At 55.3% G+C, this 7,777-nt stretch overlaps 2 pseudogenes; both read right to left on the reverse strand.

The window, feature by feature from the left end:
• Window positions 1–252: 252 nt before the first annotated feature.
• Window positions 253–2,725, reverse strand: LOC146719881 (large subunit ribosomal RNA; annotated as a pseudogene).
• Window positions 2,726–4,785: 2,060 nt separating this feature from the next.
• Window positions 4,786–6,785, reverse strand: LOC146719882 (small subunit ribosomal RNA; annotated as a pseudogene).
• Between the last annotated feature and the right edge of the window lie 992 nt (window positions 6,786–7,777).

The raw sequence follows: 7,777 nt of genomic DNA on the forward strand, positions 1-7,777 counted from the left end.
GGCCAAGAAACGGCTCGCGCCGCCACGAACCTCCCCAGCAAGGAAGCTCCGCGGGACAGGCCAAGGCACGGGACCGAGCCTCGGATCCCCGGGACCGGCGCGGAGCACGCCGACCGTTCACCTCGCCCCGGCCCGGCACGTCAGCCCAGACCGCTTCCCGACCAGGCCCGACACGCCCCGCTCCTCAGAGCCAATCCTTATTCGAAGTTACGGATCCAATTTGCCGACTTCCCTTACCTACATTATTCTATCGACTAGAGGCTCTTTACCTTGGAGACCTGCTGCGGATATGGGGTACGACCGGCGCGACAACCTCCACGTGGCCCTCTCCTGATTTCAAGGGTCCGAGGGGAAGATCCGGACACCGCCGCAACTGCGGTGCTCTTCGCGTTCCAAAACCCTATCTCCCTGCTAGAGGTTTCCAGGGAACTCGAACGCTTACAGAAAAGAAACTCTTCCGGATCTCCGGACGGCGTCTCCAGGTCATTTGGGGTTACCCCGACGAACACTCTTACGAGGGCCCGAATTGTATACGGTTCCGCTGCCGGGTTCCGGAATAGGAACCGGATTCCCTTTCGCCCGACGGGCGTGTGTCTTTCGTATAATATTTATTATTATTTCTCGACACTCGAGTATATTGTACGCCGTCTTGACATAGGATTTCTCCTAGGGCTTAGGATCGACTGACTCGTGTGCAACGGCTGTTCCACACGAAACCCTTCTCCACGTCAGTCCTCCAGGGCCTCGCTGGAGTATTTGCTACTACCACCAAGATCTGCAACCGACGGCGGCTCCAGGCAGGCTCGCGACCAGACCCTTCTGCGCTCACCGTCGCGACCCTCCTACTCGTCAGGGCTTCGTGACGACGCGAGAGAAGACTAACGCCCGCTCCCGGTTGCCGCCCCACTTGCCGCTGACGCAGAGTATAGGCTCGACGCTTCAGCGCCATCCATTTTCAGGGCTAGTTGCTTCGGCAGGTGAGTTGTTACCCACTCCTATAGCGGATTCCGACTTCCATGGCCACCGTCCTGCTGTCTTAAGCAACCAACGCCTTTCATGGTGTCCCATGAGCGTCGAGTTGGGGCGCCTTAACTCTGCGTTTGGTTCATCCCACAGCGCCAGTTCTGCTTACCAAAAATGGCCAACTTGGCCTCTAAATCCGAAATGCTCGGGGGTTTTCAAAATTTCAAAAAAAGCCAGAGACCTTCCCCCCTTTTAAAGGGTTTAAAAATTTTTTTGGGTCGTTTGGGGGCCCCAACCCCCTCTAATCTTCCCGTTTTACCAATGAGACTCGCCCGCGTTCCGTGGGGAAAACGGCCGAGTGCCGCTATCCTGGGGGAAAATTTTCGGGGGAAACCCCATAGAGGGTTTTCGATTATTTTTCCCCCCATCCCAGTTCCAAATTCGATTTGCACGTCAAAAATCGCTAGGGACCTCCATAAAGGGTTTCCCCTGATTTCTTTCCCTGCCCGGCAATTTTAAACCATCTTTCGGTCCCAACTGTACGCTTTTGGGTTGCGCCTCTTCTCGCGAGGAGAACGAACCCCCCGGGGAGTGCGGGGGCCGCTCGGGGCCCGGGGCCCCTCCTCCCTATTTTCAAACGGCCAGGGCCATTTTTTCACTTTAAATTACCCCTTTGGCCCTTGCGACAACCCCCAATGACTCGCGTACATTTTTAGACCCTTTGGGTCCGTTTTTTAAAGAGGGGCCCCTTAAGAGTCCCCCAAAGCTTTAAACCCGGCCCGACCGGTATGGGTTCTCCGCAGACCGGGGGAAGACTTTGCGGGCCCTGTGGGAAGGTGTCCGTATGTCCCAAACCAGGGGGCCGGGCCCGGGGGACGGGGGCAAAGGCCCCGTAACCTCCGAGTCCCCCGTGGCGCGCGTTTGCGACGGCCCCGACGAAAAACCTTAAAATAGGGGGCCTGATCCCTTTTGCGCGTCCCCCGCCGGCCCCGGGCCCCGGGCGACCGGGGTTTTGCCGTCCGTTTTAAAAACCCCGGCGACGCGACGACACCGCCCCCGGGGCCTAACCCGATACCCAGGGGTACGTTCTACTTGGGGAAAATTTCCCACGACCGCCCCGGGGAAAATCGGCGCAGGGGAGCGGGGCCCGCGCGCACCCCCAAGGACTCCGGGGGGCCCTCGCCGCCCGACGCGAACCCAGCGCCGCTGCGATGATCCCCCCTTTTCGATTTTTTGGGGTTTTCCTTAGGTTTCCCCCCTAAACGGTTTTCACTTACTCTTGAACCCCCTCTTTTTAAAAGTTTTTTTTTCAATTTTCCCTCACGGACTTGTTCGCTATGGGTTCTCGTGGTCGTATTTACCCCTTAGAGGGAGTTTACCCCCCCCACTTAGAGCTGCACTCTCAACCCCGACTTATGAAATCCCCCCGAGGCGCCACCGGTCCCCACGGGCCTGGCCCCCCCCCCCCCCCCCCCCCCCCCCCCCCCCCCCCCCCCCCCCCCCCCCCCCCCCCCCCCCCCCCCCCCCCCCCCCCCCCCCCCCCCCCCCCCCCCCCCCCGTCTAGGGGAAAGTGGCCCCTTTCCAGTTGGATTTGGACGCGCCCGGGGCCCCTTTGGGGATAAGGGGATCCCCCCAAAACACCACTTTCCCCTTGCGGCGGAACCGGGGGATTCGGGCTGGGCTCTTTCCTGTTCCTCGCCGCTACAAAGGAAACCTGGTTATTTTTTTTCCCTCCGCTTAATTTCCCTTAAAATTCAGGGGGAAAATCTCGCCTGCTCTGAGGTCGTCGAAATAGTGAGTTTTCGTAGCCCGTTTTGCCCCCCCTCCGCGTCGCTCATGTCGTCCCCTCCTCTAAAAATATTATAAGGGGGAGAGAGAGAGAGCGTCGAACGAGAGAGCAGCAGGGGACACAAAATACGCGAAAAAGGGCAAATCGCCGGGGCGCTAACCGCACCCCCACTCTTTGGGGTGTAATGGAGACGATATATCCGGGTTCGAGATTCTCGCCCCCTTCTTTTTTTAAAATATCAAAATTCGGGCGGAATCGTTTCCCGCCGAGAAACAGCGGCGCCCCGGGCCCCCTTTTTCGCTTTACAAAATTTCGTGGACTCGGCCACGGGGTGGGCCCTCGCGATTAAAAACACTTCCCCGAAAGAGGTAAAGGTTCCGAATGCTCTCTCCGCCGGGCACAACGGCCTATATTTCTCCGTAAAAAAACCGTTATGTTGGGGCCCGGGGGGCGCCTGGGCATAAAAACCCCCCCACGCAAATCGCACCAAGAGACGGGCACAGAGTGCGAAAGCAGTCCGGTCAGTCTGTGGTGTACGGAGAGGAGAGCCGGTGAAACAAGCCTACCTTATTTTTCCGGGGAAAACGGGGCACTTCCCCCGCTCTGGGGAAAAGCGGTGCCATTCACCGTCCTGCCCCTTTTTTTTGGCCGTTTTTTTTCTCCCTTTCGCGCGCCTCTTACTCCCCTTTTCCCCATTTCTCCTCGGCTCTCGCGTACACAAAACGACTTGGATACACAAACACGTTTCCCCCTCTTATTCGCGCGCATTCTTTTTGGGGGGCCCCTTTTTCCCCAAACGTTTTACACGCTGGGCGCTTCCCCTCCCCCCTTTATTATTTATTAGTTCGGTTTGTCATTTAAACCACGCCAGGTTTTGCACCGCCCCGGGTTTCGCCGGGGCCCAAAACAACCCTGGGGGCTAACGTCCCCCCGATCGTCAAAAACCCCTTGTAACGTTCCCCAGGCACAGGCGACCCCGCGCCCCCTTCCCCGGGGTCGCCCGCGCCCGGGGCCGGGGCGCGTTTTTTTCGGGCGAAAAGCAGTTTTGGGGGGTACTAAAACCCCCTCACCAGGCGTGGCCCGGGTTTGTATCCGGGGCCCGAAAGGGTGCTTTTCGAAATTCGATTTTCCTGGGGCCGGGTTTTTTTTTTCCAAATTTGACGCCAATTAGCTGCGTTCTTCATCGCCCCACGACCCAAAGTGATCCCCCCTTTTCAGGGAAACCCGTTCAAAATTTTTGCTTTCGGGGAAAAAAGGGCGCTTCCGTTCCCCCATCTTTGGCCCTCTTCTCTGGGAAACGAGAAAAGGAGAAATCGTGGTGGCTCTTCGATTCACCTGCCCCCGCGCGCGCCCTGGGACGCGCCCCGGACCGCCGCCCCCCCGCCGGGGGAAGGGCTACGGCAAAAAGATAGATTTGGGTGTTTTTCTCGTTGGGAAAGGGGCTCTCCCGCAACGGGGGGAAGCCGGGGCGGAAGCTTTTTGAAGAAACCTTCGGACCGACACAGTTGACGTTTTGGCGAAATTCACACCCCTTCTCTGGGGTTTATTAAAAATTTTATAATATATAGGGGGTCCTCTCGCTGGGCACTCGGGGGTCCCACCGGGGTTGTTCTGGGCCCTGCCCGCTCCCCCGCGAAAACGGGGAGGGCGCGCGTCGACAAACTCGTGGGGTTTGCACCACCGTGCGCGGGCATAGGTTACCCCGGGTTTCGCGCTAAACCCCAAACGGTTTCTGTGTGTTTTGGGGCCGGAAAGGGCCCACACCGACTGATCGAAAACCCGCCCTCGCTCCAAATCGCCCGTCAAAACACCCGGGGGCCGGGGGGGGGGCTGTTTTCTTGCCGACCTTTCGGTCAAGAGGGGCGACGGCTCCGTCGTTATATCAAAACACAACCCCAAAAAATTCCGTCAAATCCGTTATTTTTTTTTCCTCTAAAAACGCCTTTTCAGCCTCCATTCAGTTCCCCCGACTGCTGCGACGCGCGTCTCTCCCAAAAAAGAGGACTCTCACGCAGGGAGGACCTCCGGAACGTTAAAGATCTTTTCCGCAGGGTTTACCTACGGAAAACCCTTTTTTACGACTTTTCCCTTCCCCTAAAAAAGATCAAGTTTGGTCTCTTCCCCCGGGAAAACGGCAAAGCCGAAAAAATTGCCGCGCACCATCCCAAGACCTCACTAAATCATTCCAATTTGGTTTTTAGCCGGGCGGGTGGTACAAAGGGCAGGGGGGCCTAAACAACGCGAGCTTTTGACTCCGCTTACTGGGAATTCCCCCTTCATTTGGGGAAAAATTGCAAAACCCCCAAACCCCAGCACGAAGAGGTTCGCGGGTTTTCCCGGGCCCTTTTGGGCCCGGGGAAAACACCTGATTCCTTCATGTTCGCCGTGCGGCCCCAAAAATCTAAAGGGGGTCACGACCCCGTTTTTGGCAATCTCGTGCGGGGTAGAAGCCGCCTTTTTCCCTCTAAAAAGATTTGGGTTTTACGTTGGTAGTAAAAACCCCCCAGCCGAAGCCCGGGGGGCCCTTCCCCCGATCCCAAAATACGGGCCCATTTAGCAAGCTAGATTTTCGTTCGTTATGGAATTAACCAGACAAAACGCTCCACCAAATAAAACGGCCCTGGGGACCACCACCCCCCCGGGGGGTTTAAAAAAAAAGCTATCAAACTTTTAATCCCTTTTGGGGGTTCCCGGGGGTGGTAGTTTCCCCTTTTTGAGTCAAATTAACCGCACTCCACCCCGGTGGTGCCCTTTCCCTCAAATTTCCTTTTGTTTTTACTTTGCAAACCCTAAAAACCCCCGGAAACCAAAACTTTGGTTTCCCGGGAACCCGGGCCCCCCCGAGGGCATCGGGGGGAACCCCCGGCGGATCGCTTTGCGGCAAAAGTTTATTGGGTTAAAAACTAGGGGGGTATCCCATCGCCTTCGAACTCCCCTAAATTTTGTTCTTGATTAATGAAACCCTTTTTGGCAAATGCTTTTGCTTTTGTCCGTCTTTCGACGATCCCCAAAAATTTTACCTCTAACGTCGGGAATCGAAGCCCCCCCCTGTCCCCATTAATCCCTAACCCCGGGGTTTTCCCAAAAACCAAAAAAAATAGAAAACCCGGGCCTATTCCATTATTCCTGCCGCAGTATTCAGGCGAAGGTACCTGCTTTAAGACTCTTAATTTTTTTTCAAATAAAAGTACCGGGCCCCAAAATCGAAAACTCATAAAAAGCACCGCGAAAGGGGGTTTTTTTTTGGGCCCCCCCCCCCCTTTTTGCGAGGCTTTAAACCCACCGGTAGGACGTCCCACATCACGCCAGTTAAACACCCCGAGCGGGAACCCCACGGGGTGCGAAAAGATTCAACTACGACTTTTTAAAACCCCCAACAACTTTAAAAACGCTATTTGGGGCTGGAATTCCCCCGGCTGTGGCACCAGACTTGCCCCCCAAAAGGATCCTTGGGTTTAAAAAATTTAAAGTTCCCCATTCCGATTACGGGGGCCCTCGGGTATCCCCCTATCGTTATTTTTTTGTCCCACCTCCCCTGGCCCCGGGGGTTGGGGCATTTTGGCCCCCGCCTGCTGCCTTCCTTTGGGTTTGGTACCGTTTTTTCAGGCTCCCTCCCGGGAAACGGAAACCCTGATTCCCCCTTTTCCCCTTACAACCTGGTGGGGCCGAACCTCCATCGACAGTTTTAAAGGGGAACATTTGAAAAATGCCCCGGTGCTGGACCGTGCGATCAGCACAAATTATTCATATTTACCAAAAAAACGGTGGACGAAAGGGGAAACCGCCCCCACCGATTTGGTTTTTTTTTTTAATAAACGTCCCTTCCATCACTGGTTTGGGACTCTGTTTTGCAGTATTAGCTCTAGAATTTCCACAATTATCCAAGTAAAAGTGGGGGAAAATCTAATGAAACCCTAACTTAAATTTTTAGCCCTTCGGGGGGTTTTTACCTTAAATTTGGCATTTCACTGAGACCCTGCATGGCTTAAAAACTTTTAGACAACCAAAAACTACTGGGGGGATCACCCCGGGAGCTTTGTGTTTTGGTTTCTCGCAAAGGGTAAAATCGCGAGCGAGCCCCCAAAAATCGTCGCAGCTTTTTTCCCCGGCGCGCGCGTTCGATTCCGAAAACCGAACCCCGCGCGCGACACGCTCGTATGGGCCATTTTTTTTTGCCGCCGGGGCTTGCCAGCCCCGGGCGGCCCCACACTCGCCCGTGTTTAACGCTTTTTAGTAAAAGTACGAGAAACACGGAGGGGAGAATAAACCCCCCACCCGCCGCCTCTCCCCTTCTTCCTCCTCTCCCTTCCCAAAAACCCAAGATCAAAAAACCGGTTTTTATTCTCCCAAATGTTATGATCCGGTTTTCGAAACCCGCGATTCACCCTGACCCCGGGGGGTTTTGATCGACGATGGCGATGCTTAACATCGAGGACTGTTCGTCTTTGGGTTTGTACGCGTTTAAAAAAACCCACACACCACAATAAAATTTCGCTAACGGCTTTCAAAGCAGCGGGAAGAAGCAACTCTTCCCCCCCAAAATCGTATCCTGGAGAGATGCCCCGGTTTAAACGCACGATTTTCCCCTGCTTTCTTTTCGAAAAGAGGGGGGAAACCCGCTGGGCCAAAACACTAAGGCCCGGGGCGCCCACATAAGAGCCATTCGGTCTTGCGACCCCGATCGTTGGGAATTCTGTGCCCCTAATAATAAGTGTGCGTTAATTTTTTTCGCGCGTTTTGGCCAACGAGAAAAAGGGCCCCACCGTAATCCCCGGGCCCAAAGGAAACGAACGACGCGGAGTCGAACGTTTTTTTCTCGCGAGCACCAACCCCCAACCCTGAAAACGACTTTGGGGGCTGCGCGTTCGCGACGATCGTATATTATTTTTTATATTTGTGGTTTCCAAAACCAAAAAATTTTTTTTATAATTTTTTTCTTTTCCCTGTCAGAGTTCCCCGACCCCGACAAAATCCCTTCTCGACCCGTTTTGGGCGATTCCCTTTGTTTGTCAACGTCGAGACGCG

This window comes from Nylanderia fulva, unplaced genomic scaffold (assembly GCF_048542155.1).
Source record: "Nylanderia fulva isolate GAGA-0341 unplaced genomic scaffold, ASM4854215v1 Scaffold828, whole genome shotgun sequence".
Lineage (NCBI taxonomy): Eukaryota > Metazoa > Arthropoda > Insecta > Hymenoptera > Formicidae > Nylanderia > Nylanderia fulva.